The sequence below is a fragment of the Balaenoptera musculus genome, chromosome 18 (assembly GCF_009873245.2).
Source record: "Balaenoptera musculus isolate JJ_BM4_2016_0621 chromosome 18, mBalMus1.pri.v3, whole genome shotgun sequence".
Classification (NCBI taxonomy): domain Eukaryota; kingdom Metazoa; phylum Chordata; class Mammalia; order Artiodactyla; family Balaenopteridae; genus Balaenoptera; species Balaenoptera musculus.
The window spans coordinates 16,758,165-16,774,915 of NC_045802.1; the positions used below are offsets into that span (position 1 = coordinate 16,758,165).

Genomic DNA, 16,751 nt, shown 5'->3' on the forward strand with positions numbered 1-16,751 from the left:
CACAGGGAGATCAACTCAGTGCTTTGTGACCACCTAGAGGGGTGGGATAGGGAGGGTGGGAGGGAGGGAGACGCAAGAGGGAGGAGATATGGGGATGTATGTATATGTATAGCTGATTCACTTTGTTATAAAGCAGAAACTAACACACCATTGTAAAGCAATTATACTCCAATAAAGATGTTAAAAAAAACCAAACCTGCCAGTCATATGGCCTCTCTCCTCCTGTGGCCTCCCATTGCGTGTGGATGTGCAGGTCCCTCCTACTCCCTGCCCTTGTCCTCTGTGCTCCTTAGATACGAGCTCTTCCCACCTCAGTGCCTTTGCATTGTTGCTGTACCCTCTGCCTGGGACTCTCTGCTCCAGGGTGGCCAGTTTCTTCTTATAATTCAGGTTTCTGCTTAAATGTCATGTTCTCGGAAAAGAGGCCTTTTCTGACCAGACAATCCACAGAAACCCTTCCCTCCAAACGACTCACGATAACATCATCCTGGGTTACGGCAGCCCTTATCCGACACAGCGTCCATTTATTTGTTTCCACATTGGTGTCTCTTTCTGGGCTCTAGACTGTTTTCTGTAAGCGCCCCTGCTGTTCCCTGCTCTCTCCTCAGCTGCAGACACTGAACCATGTAAGTGCTCAGTAAATCTAGCCCTCTTCTTCCACAAATGTTTGCTGAATAAATACGGGAAGGGGCAGCATTCAGCAGAGAGAATGTGGTGGGTACCCTGTGTGTCCTGAGCAGGGATGGGGCGTTGAACACCGTCCTGTCTCTACGCCACGGGAGTAAGAATGAGTCAGCTGATTTTAAGAGCCCAGGACGCACATTTTTCCGCAGGAGGAAGGCTGACTGTGCCGACCTCACAGGGCAGGAAGAAGAGCCAACCCTCTCGCAGCCCCTCCCAGGAGTGGCTCAGCCTGCGAACGGGTTCCATCAGGAGGCTTTTTCTGCAGAGCAATCACTCCTCACGGGCCTGTGGGCTCAGGAAAAAAACCTGTGTCTGACCCCACCTTCCGGTTCCTGGTTAATTGGTCTGCGTGGGGCCCGGGCGCCGCTAGTGGTGAAAACCGCTCCTCTGGTGCTTCCCAGATGAGGCCTGGCTGGAGAAGCGGGCAGAGCTCCGGCCCTCGACTTCCACAGCCCGTGATTCCTGGGGTGCTGGTTAGCCCGCAGACTCCCGCTCAGCCGGCTTCCACCCAGCTCCCAGGGGATGCGCTGGCTCTCCGACCTCTCTTTGAGTGGCCAGATCCTAGAGCTGCCCAAAGGTATCATTTGACGGGGGAGTAGGAGGCTCCAATTTGGCCTTAGTCCCCAACCAGCTTCTTCTGGAGGGCCCTGCATTTCAAAGGTAAGGGACTTGCTCAGACATTAGTGAGATTTTCGTTCTCATTTTGCTAGTGCGATGTTTGTGCGTGTGTGTGCGTTTTCTCTGATGGCCAGAACCCCCCAGTTGAGGGGTTGCAGCAGAGCGGGATCCCTGGGCACAACTGGTTCCCCACATAGATGCAATCCAATGGTAATATATCAACACTTCCCCTCCAACCCTGACACGCAGCATTTCAGACCGCCAAACCCAGTCTGCTCAGGTGCGCCCAATCAAGCTGTTTTCCTTTGCCGGGTTTGTATTACAGGTCTCAGATGCCTCTGCTCCTGCATTCAGCGTCTCGGCTTTGCTGGGACCAAGTGGATACCCCGGGGGCCCTGGAGGACACCAGGTAGGTCCCCTCAGTTCTGACTGCGACTCTGGACCAAATGGGGTCTTGTTTCCCCTCATCTCTGTGTCCTTCTGATGTTCACAGACCCCAGCCTCGTTGTGTCCCAGCCATCATTATGTCCCCAGCACTTAATACCATACCTGGTATAGTCATCCCCCAGTAAAGAACTGAAGGAATGAATGCCCTCCTACCCTCTGGTCTCCGGTTCTGACGCCAAGCACAGTTTCCTTTAACATGGTTAGTTGGAGTAGGAGACAGGTTTCTGTTTTACCTGTAATGGTGCTGTGTGGTACTAGTCTTCAGTCCAATAAAGGAGCGCAACACGGTTCTTGGAAAAACCTCGGTGATTACAGGTTAGACATCTGCAACAATTAAAATTTTTGGTTGAATTTACCAACCATGATGTCAGTCATTGATTCTCAGTCCTGGTTGTACTTTAAAATCACCTGAGGAGGATTTTTAACTGTAGATGTTGAGTTCCCAAGCAAATCAATGGAAACTTAATCTCCAAGGTTTGAGCTCTGGGCATTTTTACAGGTGGTTCTGCAACCCACTGATGGCTGAGAATCACTGATGTAAATAAGAGTGAGATTGCCAAGATCTGGTGTGTTGGTTACTTTTCCTTATAGAAAAGCCTGGGAGTGGCTGGGTTGCTTCCAGCAGGCTATTTGGAAACTGCCTGATGTCTTAGAACAGTGGTTCTTAAAACGAAGTCCCAGGACCAGGAGCTTCAGCATAACCTGGAAACCTGTTATTTTTAAATTTCCCGTCCCAGTCCAGACCTACTGAAGCAGAGACTCTGGGGATGGCACTTAGTAATCTGCAGTTTAACAAGCCCTCCAGGTGGTTCTACTGCAGGCTTAAATTTGAGAACCACTGCTTTAGGGCTCATCCATGGTACCTGGAGGAACTCTCCACCGCGGGCGTCTTCTCCCCTCCACCTATACTGTGTCTGGGCTGGGTTCCTTATCAGACCCAAATCCATCCATGCCACCGATATTAATCAAACCTCTACTACAGCAAGGTACTATTCTAGGCTCTGGAGATGCAAAGGTGAGCAAGTTAGACAAGATTCCTGTCCTCCTGGAACGAATAGTCCATTGGGGAGGACAGATATTATTTCAACACTAGCCTAATTATATAATAAACGGTGAACACTGCTGTGCAGGAAAGAAAAATAGCTTATGATGGGGGATTTGACCTCATTTGAGAGGACAGCCTTCTCTAAGGAAGTGACCTTTGAGCTGGGACCTTAAGATTAGTACGAGTAAGTAGGTGAGGGGTGTTTGTAGAAGAAGAGAGAGATTCAGATGTGGGAAGGGCAGGCACGAAGGCTGTGCAATGGGTGACAGCATGGCACTCAAGGTGCTGAAAGAGACCAGTGAGGTGGGAATAGGGATACTGGACAGATGGACAGGAGGTCAGGGAGCCACTATAGTAGTGGCTATAGTGGTCATAGTGTGTGTGTACACATCTATATACACATGCAGCCCCTATTTATAGTAGATATATATAGTAGTGTATATAATGGCTATAGTATATACATATATATATATAAATAATGTGTGTATATATATTGTATATACATATATCAACTGCATATTATATAATATATATAGCAGTATATACAGTGGCTATAGTATGGCCATTCGGTCTCTGTGGTTACCTTCTTCTCCATTCACAGCCCCTCAGTTATGCCCGAGACGTGATTTTGCACTGCTAATTCCCCAGCCTTGGCACTTTTTATCCACCAAGTTCACCTCATTTTGCAGTAATGACAGCCCCCAGGAAAAGCCCAGACTGGATTAGCGCAGGGGACTGTTATTTCAGCACCCTGCGGATTCACAACTGGGATTCACAGCTGTGAAAAGCTGGTTCAGCCCCATTCCCTTTCTTTAAATCAGCAATGACCTAAACAAACTAACTCCACCGCCCAGGAAATTTAGCTGGAGTCAGTGCACTGAAAACTCAAAGGCACCGGATAAGAATGAAAAGTTTGCGGTTCTCAAAAGCTACAGCGGAAAGCCAGAATTTATTGATTTGTCCGCATAGCCCTCTAGAGCTTAAATTTCTCACAGAAATTGGTGTTCAAAATTGTTTAAATGCAAATGCTATAGTATTCCAGTCTCCCTAGAGAATTTCACTTTCTCATGAGACTAAGTTTGTGGATCTCTTCCAAATCTAATGTTTTTGAATCAAACTTCAAGGCTTTGTATTTTTTGAGCTCCTAAGAGGAGTAATATACAATGTGAAATTCCTAAGGAATCCCTCAAGGAAATCAGAGTGGCAAAGGTCACATTCCCAGCAGCCCATGAAAGGCGCTCACAGACACGGCTGAATGTAATATGATGTGAGCATGAGGGAGGGAGGGTAATAATTCTGATATGTGTGTGTGTATGGGAGGGTAATAAAGAAGCATCGCTTCCTTGTGGAGAGAATGAGGACCTGGTCTTCTCAGGCTTTATTTCTTCTATTGATTTGAGTTGCCCTTTGGACCAAGAGGTTGTAGAAAGCAGGGGAGGAGAGCACGCCAAAAGGGAACATTTGGCCTCTGTACTTGAGAGAAATGGTACTTGTTTTACAAGGAGAACAAAATCTAGCAAGGCAAAGCTGCAGAAAGATGCAAAGACAAAAAGGACTGGGGACAAGATAAGGCAGGGATTGCCTGTGTTTGGGTTGGTTTGAGAGGGCTTCTCTGCAGAGAATCACGACGTGGTTAAAGACAAATTGATGGAATAACACATTGACCAACATGGTGAACTGGCAAAATTGAATATCACCCCAATTTTTTCAGATATTGATAACTTTATTTTGCCAGAGAGGCAGTTCAGCAATATTTTGTATGTTAGTAAGCATTTCTGCTCATATTCTAGCATATTGAATGGTTTTAATGGTTTTGGATTTCATTGCTTTTATATTTTATTTCCAATTTACTTTCAGGTGTTTGTGACTCTTTTACTTGCTAATCAGTGTGTTCATGAATTCTTAAAATTTTGCCTTTGGCTGTTAGCAAATTCTCCATCTGGAAAAAATGGTTCAAAACGAATCCTTCTAATTACCTGCTCAGGTTTTTTCTGACATCTCCTGAATGCATGTAAAAGCAATTTTGTCCATTTTCTAAGTTATTATTTTAAATTATTAATTCACTTTCAATTAATGGGGTGACAGCTGTCCCAGTTTGCCTGGGACTGAGGGGTTTCCGGGGATATGGAGCTTTCAGTGCTAAGACTGCGAGTGCCCAGCGCAAAATGAGATGGTAGTCATCCTAGGTAGCAATGCCTACTGGGCAGAGATAGCCAGCTCTCCCCCGAACACTCACATTTCTCTTTCGTAGCGTCACATTTTTGTCCCGCCAGGGACACATTTCCCAGACTCCTTTGCATCCAGGTGTGGCCATGTGAGTGGTTCTCATCAATGGCTCTAATGTTAGCAAAAGTGATACAGAAGCAGGTGTTTCTCTACCTGCTTCTCCATATTACCTGGATGTTGCCACCCAAGTCAACCTTGGAAATGCCGTGCACTGAAAATGGAAGAGCCACTGTGGACCTGGGTTAGTGGTTGAGTGCCTGTTGCCAAGGCCCCCTCACCATCCTCCTTGCCACCACTGCCGTGGGGCAAGCAGGATACAAGCTTCTATTGGGTGTCAAAAGTGAGGGGTCAATGTTCCAGCAGTTGGTGCTATCATAATTAATATAGCTGTCCAACCTTGTAAGCTATTTTTTGACCATTTTGATTGTATATTCTTTTTAAAATTAAAAGGCTAGGGAGTTTTTACCATAAAAGTTTTTTTTAACCACCCATGATATTCTATAGTCGCCATTTGATATGACTTTTGTTGTCAGATTTGAAGGCTGAAACTCCCCAGGGTGGATTCAGACTCAGTTTGGACTTTGGCAGAGAACTCTTAGAACAAGAGGGGTGGGCATATCGGTGAGGGAAAGGCCCACTGGCAGATTTCTTGTCTGAGAGGGGCTGGGGTGAAGGAAGGATATGAGATTACTGCAGGTAACAGTCCTCGTTCCATTCAACCTACAACATAATGCACCCCTTACCGAGGCTCGTGAAAACTGCCTCTTGACTCCAAATCTAGAATTTCTCTAGAAAGCTAAGCAGGGCTGGCAGCTCTGTAAAAATACTGAGGGTATCAGCAGCCACTTTACTAACCAGAATTCTCCTTAGGTTTTTAAAAATCTGGGAATACTAGTGCTTACCTTTATGAGTTAAATGAGACAACGTATTTGAAAATACCGGACACTTGGTAGGTGCCCTGTAAATCTTCTTTTCCTTCTTTCTTTGCAAAAAGAAAAACGGCACTTTCTCCTCCTCTTACTAACACGATTCAAAGGTTCTAGGGTAGTGTATCCATCAGAGTCCTTGAGAAGCGGATGCGAAGATGAAATTCGATGTGCAGGAGAGTCACTGGGGGGAGAAACCTTGAAGAATAAAGAGAGGGAGAATGGGAGAGGGGAGAGCCATTGATCGGAGATGCTTGGAGGGGAGAAAGTGTTGGTAGAAGGAGTTGGAGAATTTGGTGCAGCTTTTTTTTTTTAAATTTATTTATTTTTATTTTTGTCTGTGTTGGGTCTTCGTTTCTGTGCGAGGGCTTTCTCTAGTTGTGGCGAGCGGGGGCCACTCTTCATCGCGGAGCGCGGGCCTCTCACTATCGCGGCCTCTCCCGTTGCGGAGCACAGGCTCCAGACGCGCAGGCTCAGTAATTGTGGCTCACGGGCCCAGTTGCTCCGCGGCATGTGGGATCTTCCCAGACCAGGGCTCGAACCCGTGTCCCCTGCATTGGCAGGCAGATTCTCAACCACTGCGCCACCAGGGAAGCCCTGGTGCAGCTTTGAGAAGCTCTCGGCCAGCCTATAGGGAGCCCAAGCAAAGACTGCCCACTAGGGAATCCTGTTGCGGGAGGAGCGGCCCGGCACTCCCACTGGGCCCAGGCATCGTCCTGACAGCCGACTACGTCCCCTGCAGCAGCTCCTCTTGGCAAGAAAGCATTGAATGGTGCATTCTCACAAGTGCTAGGTATAGGGGGATTTTCCCCAACAAACAAAAACCTCTACGGAGGGTTTCTCATAGATTTCAGGTTAGAGTTATAACTAAAGCTTCAACAGCAGAACAGAACAAACTGGTAAAAAGTTCTGCTAAGAAAGCTTGGATTTTGTGAAATAGCCAGGAGGTGGAAAAAGCCTCCCGTGTAATGCAATTCAAGGTGGCACAGCAGCCTGGGAATTTGGGGCCGTCTGTCATAAGCTGGGTTCATGTCAGGTCCTACAGATAAGCCTGCAATGTGTAGCTGTGTGGAGGTTCTATTACCGGGAGAAGTAAGTCTTAGGATTAAATCTCTGCTTTGAGATATAAAATGAGAAGTGTCCTGACGCCTTGAGTAGGTAGGGAGTGTGATGGCACTTGAGGACAAGCACGGTGAGGTGGAAGCAGATTTGGGGGGCACCTCTTTATGTTTTCTGTGCCCCGAGGAGACAGAGGTTTAGAAGAGAGTTAATGGGAGTTCTAGAGACCGGGGCTTTGTTTCCACTGGTTCAAGTTACTTTGCTGATCTGGGATTTAGAGTCTTTAGTATAAAAATGGGAGTCACACCCTGTGCTGCCAGTTCTAATCTCACAAGAGACTGCAAAATTCAAATTTTAAATTGATCCTGAATACCAGGTGTGAGTCTGGGGCCTGAAGCTTACATAATTTGTGGGGACTCTTTAAAAAAAAAATAGAAAATATTCGAAACAAGTTAGGTAAGAAAACAAATACTTAGAATGAAGAAAGAAATCACAACAAATTACAAATTAGAAATACCTGACCAATATCACACAAATCACAAGATCCAGAAAAAGTCTAATATTTTAATGAACTAAGTACCCGTCCCACATCTATAATACTTTTCCCCTACGTTTTTTGTCCACCCCTTCTTATAACAATGATTTTCGTAATACTATGCCAAAATCAGATTATCTTTCTGTAGAGAGACTAGAAAGATAATTCAGACTTTACTAGCGTGATTGATCACAAATTTTTTCCCCAGTTTTATTGTGATATAACTGATATATAAGATCAAAATATTTAAAATTGATAGTTGGGATACACAAAACATGTGACTTCATATACTGAAGTATAAAATATTTGTGTTAAATTACTATAGGTTTGTGTTTTATGGACCCAGGCATACTAATAAATTCTGTTCCATGTAATTCCCATGGAAATAAAAAAAATAATGTGTGGCATGTTTATAAATGTATTATTGAGCATATTCTTGACAAGGCCCCTATGAGAGCTGAATTCTCTGCTCACATTTTTACATGTCTGGGGTTTGGAATGATTTTCCCAAGACAAGCTTTGGGCTTAGGACATTTCAAGCCTTATTTCTCTCTGACCACCCAAGTTCTTGTAGTGTCAGGTGCCAAAAAGGATGTGTTCTTATGCCAGTATGACCCGTGGGCTGATGGGGACCTTTCTGGAAGCCGTTCTTAGCCTGTGACACCAGCCATGACTTAACTCTGTACAGTCAAGAAACTGCAAAACAACATATAAGTATATCCCACTAGACCCAAATGCAGCGTATCCTCAGCTTAACTTCCACTTGGTTGGTATCCACTAAGCAGTAAAAGTACAGTATGAGACCTATGGGTAGAGGAGGCATTCCAATTTCAGAGGGCTCAAAAATAATAAAATCCTAAGTTATACATTCTCTTTTTAGGCACAATCTTTCATTTATATTTTATTTTTAGAAAAGGTATTATAAGGTTACAAAATTAGAGAGGCACAAAACAGTATACATTGAAAATATTCTCTCATTCTTCTGTCCTTAACTCCCAGGTCTGTTCTCCTGAGGCAGCCAATAGTACTGGTCTCTTGTGTTTCAGTTCTGTTCATGCCAACAGTTACGTGTGTGTGTGCATGCATGTGTGTGTGTATATATATAAAATCATATTCATATTTGCATTTAAAACATTTTACCATATATGTATGTCCTTTTTCCCTTTTTAAAAAATCAAGCATACTGTAGGCAGTATTCTGCTCCTTGATTTTCTCATTTAATTATATATCTCAGAAATTGTTCCATATCAGTAAAGACCTTCCTTATTTCTTTTTTACAGCTGTGTAATATTCCATTGTCAGAATTCATTTAACTAGTACCCTATTAATGGACATTTGGTTCATTTGTGATTTTTCCTATTACTATAAACAATGCTTTAATGCATGCATTATTTCTCATATGTACTACTATGTCTATAGGATAAATTATTTGATTGGAATTGCTATTTGATAGCATTAAATACATGTGATTTTTATTAGATATTGCCAAACTGTCATCCTATAGAGTTTGTACTAGTACCCTCTCACCTGCTGTATATGACAATGTCTCTTTCCCCACATTCTTGCCATTAAAGTTGTCCTAAAACTTTTTGATATTTTCCAATGTAATAGATTAAAAATGGGATCTAAGTGTGGTTTTTAATGTGGATTTCTTTTCTTATGAATGCATCTCTTTTATTATGAATGCACATTTCTGACCCTGTTTCTATGGTTATGTCTTTTTCTCTGACCCTCTCTGCCTCCTCATTATAATTTTAAGAATCCTTGTGATGAGCTGGGTTCACCCCAATTCTAAGGTCAGTTGATTAGCAACATTAATCCCAGCTGCATTTGGCACATTTTCTTATGTCTCATCATATTCTTTTGCTCTGTTAATTTTTCTTATTGATGTATAGGAGTTCTTTGTATATGAGTAAAATCAGCTCTTTGAGATATAAACTACAGATGGTTCCTGGCCCTCCCCACAGTTTGACGTTTGGATTTGACGTTGCTTATGATGATACTTGTCTCGAAAAATCTCAAGTTTTGTGTAACAAAATTTGTCTGCTTTTCCTTTTTGGTACCATACTTGGGCCTTCCTTGCTCTGAGACTGTAAAAGAATTCTCCTATGATTTCTTCTGCTTTATAATTTTATTTTTTACATTTAAATATTTTAACCACCTGGAATTTTTTTCTGGTGTAAGGTGTAACACATGGTCCCAATTTTTTTTCCAGATGACCACCCAGTTAATTTACCATTATCTTTTCCACACTGATTTGAAAATCTTATTATTATATAATAATTTCCTCTGTGTATCTGGGTTCATTTCAGTTCTGTCTTTGATCTGTACGGTTATTTATGTACTAGGTCCACACTGTTGAGTATGTTTATGTTTTTTTTTTTAATTTTAATTTTTAAATTTTTTTTCTTTTTTTTTTTGGCCGTGCCACGTGGCACATGGGATCTTAGTTCCTTGACCAGGGATCAAACCCGTGCCCCCTGCAGTGGAAGCTCAGAGACCTAACCACTGGACCACCAGGAAATTACCTAGTTTTATTTTTAATTTAATTTTTATCTTATATTGGTGTATAGTTGATTTACAATGTTGTGTTAGTTTCAGGGGGTACAGCTAAGTGATTCAGTTATACATACACATATATCCATTCTTTTTCAGATTATTACAGAATATTGAGTAGAGTTTCCTGTGCTATACAGTAGGTCCTTGTTGATTATCTCTTTTATATATAGTAGTGTGTGTATGTCAATCCCAAACTCCTAATTTATCCCTCCCTACCACCTTTCCCCTTTGGTAACCATAAGTTTGTTTTAGAAGTCTCTGAAGTCTGTGTCTGTTTTGTAAATAAGCTCATTTGTATCATTTTTTTCAGATTCCACATATAAGTGATGTCATATGATATTTGTCTTTCTCTGTCTAACTTACTTCACTTAGTATGATAATCTCTAGGTCCATCCATGTTGCTGCAAATGGCATTATTTCATTCTTTTTTTATGGCTGAGTAGTATTCCACTCTATATATGTACAACATCTTCTTTATCCATTCATGTGTCGATGGACACTTAGGTTGCTTCCATGTCTTGGCTATTGTAAATAGTGCTGCAGTGAACACTGGGGTGCATGTATCTTTTTTTTTTTTTAGTTTTATTTATTTATTTATGGTTGTGTTGGGTCTTCGTTTCTGTGCGAGGGCTTTCTCTAGTTGCGGCAAGCGGGGGCCACTCTTCATCGCGGTGCGCGGGCCTCTCACTATCGTGGCCTCTCTTGTTGGGAGCACAGGCTCCAGACGCGCAGGCTCAGTAATTGTGGCTCATGGGCCTAGTTGCGCCGCGGCATGTGGGATCTTCCCAGACCAGGGCTTGAACCCGTGTCCCCTGCATTGGTAGGCAGACTCTCAACCACTGCGCCACCAGGGAAACCCACATGTATCTTTTTGAATTATGGTTTTCTCCAGATATATGCCCAGAATTGGGATTGCTGGATCATATAGTAGCTCTATTTTAGTTTTTAAAGGAACCTCCATACTGTTCTCCATAGTGGCTGTACCAATTTACATTCCCACCAACAGTGTATGAGGGTTCCCTTTTCTCCACACCCTCTCCAGCATTTATTGTTTGCAGGCTTTTTGATGATGGCCATTCTGACCGGTGTGAGGTGATACCTCATTGTAGTTTTGATTTGCATTTCTTTAGTAATTAGTGATGTTGAACATCATTTCACATGCTTTTTAGCCATCTGTATGTCTTCTTTGGAGAAATGTCTATTTAGATCTTCTGCCCATTCTTGATTATGTTGTTTGTTTTTTTGATATAGAGCTGCATGAGCTGTTTGTATATTTTGGAGATTAATCCCTTCTGAGTTGCACCGTTTGCAAATATTTTCTCCCATTCTGTGGGTTGTCTTTTCATTTTGTTTATGGTTTCCTTTGCTGTGCAGAGCGTTTAAGTTTAATTAGGTCTCATTTCTTTATTTTTGTTTTTATTTTCATTACTAGGTTTATGTTTAAATATCTGATAGGGATGGTTCCCCCTCATTATTTTCCTGGTTACTCTTGTTTGTTTGTTTTTCCATATAAACTTAGAATCAACTGGTCCATTAAAAAATCTTATTGCTATTTAAATGAAATCACATTAAATTTATGCACTAACATAGGAAGAACTGATAATATTTTTATGTTATAAAGACTTCCTATCCAAGAATATAGTAGGCATTTCCATTTGCTGAAGTCTTTTCTGTCCCTAAGCAGTGATTTAAAGTTTTCTTTATACATATCTTATAATTTTTCCCTTAAGTTTATTCTTAGGGATTTTTAAATGATTGCTGTGGGAAACAGGATCTTTTCTTCCATTTTTTTCTTCTAATTATTGGTGGTTTGTATACATGAAGGCTATTGATTTCTATATGTTTATACTGTAGCCAGCTACCTTACTGAATTCTTTTTTTCCAGTTTTATTGAGATACAGTAGACGTAGAACACTGTATAGTTTTTTTTTTTTTAAAGATTTATTGATTGATTGATTGATTGCTATGTTGGGTCTTCGTTTCTGTGCTAGGGCTTTCTCTAGTTGCGGCAAGTGGGGGCCACTCTTCATTGCCGTGCGCGGGCCTCTCACTATCATGGCCTCTCTTGTTGCGGGGCACAGGCTTCAGACACGCAGGCTCAGTAATTGTGGCTCACGGGTCTAGTTGCTCCGCGGCATGTGGGATCTTCCCAGACCAGGGTGCGAACCCGTGTCCCCTGCATTAGCAGGCAGATTCTCAACCACTGCGCCACCAGGGAAGCCCCACTGTATAGTTTAAGATGTACAACATAATGTTTTGATATGTATATATTGTGAAATGATCACCACAGTAAGTTTAGTTAACATCTATCACCTCTCATAGTTACTGAAAGGTTTTGCACCTAATTTCCAATGTGTATGTGTGTGTGTGTGGGTGTTTCCACACCACCAGCAAGCAAGCAGTTCTCCAACACCAGCTGGATATCCTACAGTTTAACACAGTTCTGACACTAGCTACCTGGAGATAGAATCAGATTCCACAGGTTAAGGGCTCAGTGCCACAAGGCCACCCTCCGCTTCAGATGCCAATCACAAGCCCAGGTTGTTACCTGTGCTTCTGATTGACCAGCTACAGATTGGAGGTTCCCACAACCCCCTCCTTGGGTTCAGTTAATTTGCTAGAGCAGCTCACAGAAACTCAGGAAACCTGTTTACTCACTAGATTACTGACTTATTACAAAGGATGTTAAAAGACACGAATCAACAGACAGATGAAGAGATACATAGAGCGAAGTCCTGAACAAAAGAGCTTCTGTCTTGGTGGAGTTTGGTGCTGGCATGGTGGCACATGGAAGCAGTCTGGTTCCCCAAACTGGAAGCTCTTCGAACCCCCTCCTTTGGGTTTTTCTGGAGGCCTTATTACATAGGCATGATTGGTAAAATCACTGGTCATTGGTGGTTGATTCAACCTTCAGCCCCTCTCCCATCTCTGGAAATCAGGGGGTGAGACCGAAAGTTCCATCTGTCTGTTTAAAGTTGGGTTTCCCAGGCCACCAGTCCCATCCTTAAGTGCTTTGCAAAAGTCACCTCATTAACATAAACACCACTGTGGTGGAAAGGGGATTGTTATGAATAACATGACACCCATTTTGCCTTTGTGGCTCTGAAGTGATTTTAGGAACTGAGGAAAAGAGACCAAATATTATAATAAAAGATGCCCCCATTGCGCTAATCTCAGGAAATTTTAAGGGTTTTAGGAGCTGTGAGCCCAGAACCAAGGGCAAAGACCAAATGTATATGAGAAATATACTTTGGTCATTTGAATGACCAAACACATACTTCTTATAATTCACAATATCAGTTACAATTTTTTTTCCTTGTGATGAGATTTTAAGATATAGTCTCTTGGCAGCTTTCAAATATATAGTATAGTATTGTTAACTTCAGTCACCATGCTATACATTACCTCTGCAGAACTTATTTACCTTACAACTGGAAGTCTATACCTTTTAACCCCTTTCACCCATTTCCCCTAGCCCCCATTCCCGCCTCTGCCAACCACCAATCTGTTCTATTTTTCTGCATTTGGGTTTTTTTTTTTTTAGATTCCACAAATAAGTGAGATCAGATGGCATTTGTCTTCCTCTGACTTATTTCACTTAGCATAATGCCCTCAAGTTGCATCCATGTTGTCACAAATGGCAATATTTATTCATTTTATGGCTGAATCATATTCCATTGTATGTATTTATATATACCACATTTTCTTTATCCATTCATCTGTTGATGGACAGGTTGTTTCCATGTCTTGGTTGTTATAAATAATGCTGCAGTGAACATGCAGGTGCAGATATCATTTCGAGATAGTAATTTTTTTTTCCTTTGATAAATACCCAGAAGTGGAATTGCTGGATCATGTGGTAGTTCTATTTTTAATTTTTTGAGGAACCACTGTACTGTTTTCCATAGTGGCTGATAATTTACATTCTTACTAATAGTGTACAAGGGTTGCCTATTATTTGTATCCTAACCAACACTTGTTATTTCTTGTCTTTTTGATAGCAGCCATTCTAACAGGTATGAGGTGATATCTCATTATGGCTTTGATTTGCATTTTCAGGGTGATTAGTGGTGTTGAGCACTTTTTCATGTACTTGTTGGCCATTTGTATGTCTTCTTTGGAAAAATGTCTATTAAGTTTCTCTGCTTGTTTTAAAATCAGATTTTTTTTTGCTACTGAGTTGTATGTGTCCTTTATATATTTTGGATATTAACCCCTTATCAGAGATATATAATTTGCAAATACTTTCTCTCATTCAGTAGACTGCATTTAAAAAAATCTTTTCAAAACACTTTGTTATTCAATAATTTTAATTCAAGGTTATACTTTTTTTTTCTTTTGTGGAAACATATTCTCTCTTTCAGTCAGAGTAGACTGCATTTTCATTTTGTTGATGGTTTCCTTAGCTGTGTAGAAGCTTTTTAGTTTGATGTAGTCCCACTTGTTTATTTTTGCTTTTGTTGCTCTGGTGTTGTATCCAAAAAAATCATTGCCAAGACCAATGTCAAGGAGCTTACCCTAGAGTTTTATGGTTTCAGGTCTGACATTCAAATCTCTAATCCATTTTGAGTTGACTTTCGTGTATGGTGTAAGATAGGGGTCCAGTTTCATTCTTTTGCACATGGGTGTCCAGTTTTTCCAGCACCATTTATTGAGGAGACTATCCTTTCTCCGTTGTATATTCTTGTCTCCTTTGTTGAAAATTAATTGATCATATATGTTTGGGTTTATTTCTGGACTCTCGATTTCTTTGAGCTATGTGTTATTTTTATGCCAGTACCATACTGTTTTGATCACTATAGCTTTGTAGTACAGTTTCAAGTCAGGAAGTGAGAAGCTTTTGGCTTTGTCCTCTTTCCTCAAGATTTCTTGGCTATGTGGGGGTCTTTTGTAGTTCCATACAAATTTTAGAATTGTTTTTTCTATTTATGTGAAAAAAAAAACATTGGAATTTTGTTAGAGATTGCATTGAATATGTAGATTGCTTTGGGTAATATGGACATTTTAACAAATTCTTCCAATCTATGAGTTCAGAATATCTTTCCATTCATTTGTGTCTTCCTCAATTTCTTTCAGCAATGACTTAGTTTTTCAGTGTACAGATTTTTCATCTCCTTGGTGAAGTTTATTTTTAAGTATTCTTTTTGATGCAGTTGTAAATAGAACTGTTTTCTTAATTCTTCTTTCTGATAGTTTGTTATTATTTGTGTAGGAATGCAACTGTATATTGATTTTTGTATCCTGAAACATATGATCTGTCCTGGAGATTGTTTCATGTGTCTTTGAGAAGAATGTATATTCTGATGCTTTTGGTTGCAATGTCTTGTAAGTGTGTGTTAAATCCATCTGGTCAAATGTGTGCAGTTTAAGTCTAATGTTTCCTTATTGATTACTGCTATTAAGTTGTATGACTGGACCCCTATCTTACACCATACATAAAAGTCAACTCAAAATGGATTAGATACTTGAACGTCAGACCTGAAACCATAAAACTCTAGGGTAAGTTCCTTGACATTGGTCTTGGCGATGATTTTTTTGGATACAACATCAGAGCAACAAGCAACAAAAGCAAAAATAAACAAGTGGGACTACACCAAACTAAAAAGCTTCTACACAGCTAAGGAAACCATCAACAAAATGAAAATAAAGTCTACTGAATGGGAGAAAATATTTGAAAATTATATATCTGATAAGGGGTTAATATCCAAAACATATAAAGAACTCATACAACTCAATCTGCCTGAGTGATCTTTCCATTTCTGGAAGTGGGGTATTGAAGTCCCCTACTATTATGCATAACTGTCTATTTCTTCCCTTAGGTCTGTTAATATTTGCTTTATAAATTTAGCTGCTCCTATGTTGGGTGCATAAATATTTACAAATTTTATATCCTCTTGTTGGATTGACCCCTTTATAATTACAGAATTACCTTTTCTGTCTCTTATTACAGTCTTTTTCTTAAAGTCTATTTTGTCTGATATATGTATAATATCCCCAGCTTTCTTTTGGTTTCCATTTGCATGGAATGTTCTTTTCTATCCCTTCACTTTCAGTCTGTGTGTCCTTAAAGCTGAGGTGAATCTCTGGTTGGTGGCATGTAGTTGGAGCTTGGGCTTTTTTTTTTTTTTTAATCCATTAGCCACTATATCTTTTGATTGGAGAATTTAGTTCATTAACATTTAAAGTAATTATTGGTAGGAATTGGCTCACTATTGCCATTTTGTTAATTGTTTTCTGGTTGTTTGTAATTTCTTTGTTCCTTTCTTCTTTGTCTCTTCCTTTGTGATTTGATGGTTTTCTGTAGTGGTATGCTTAGATTCCTTTCTTTTTCTCTTTTGTGTAACTATTATAGGTTCTTGCTTTCTGGTTATTATGAGGCTTATATAAAACGTCTTATTTATGACAATCTATTTTAAGCTGATAACAACTTAAGTTCAAATGCATACTAAAGCTCTATATTTTTACTCTTGCCCCCACCCTCATGTTTTATGTTTTTGACATCACAGTTTACATCTTTATACTTTGGGTATCCTTTAACAAATTATTGAAGTTATAGTTATTTTTTACTACTTTTGTCTTTTAACCTTCATACTAGATTTAAAAGTGATTTGCCCACCACCATTACAACATTACATTATTCTAAATTTATATT

At 40.6% G+C, this 16,751-nt stretch overlaps 1 long non-coding RNA gene across 4 annotated transcripts in view; it reads left to right on the forward strand.

Annotated features, from left to right (window-relative positions):
• Window positions 1-1,050: 1,050 nt before the first annotated feature.
• Window positions 1,051-16,751, forward strand: part of LOC118884263 — a 124,310-nt gene continuing 108,609 nt past the window's right edge. For all 4 annotated transcript variants that reach the window (XR_005017244.1, XR_005017243.1, XR_005017242.1 and 1 more), the window contains exons 1-2: window positions 1,051-1,344; window positions 1,628-1,711. This is a non-coding gene — a long non-coding RNA (uncharacterized LOC118884263). The remainder of the gene's footprint in view (window positions 1,345-1,627; window positions 1,712-16,751) is intronic.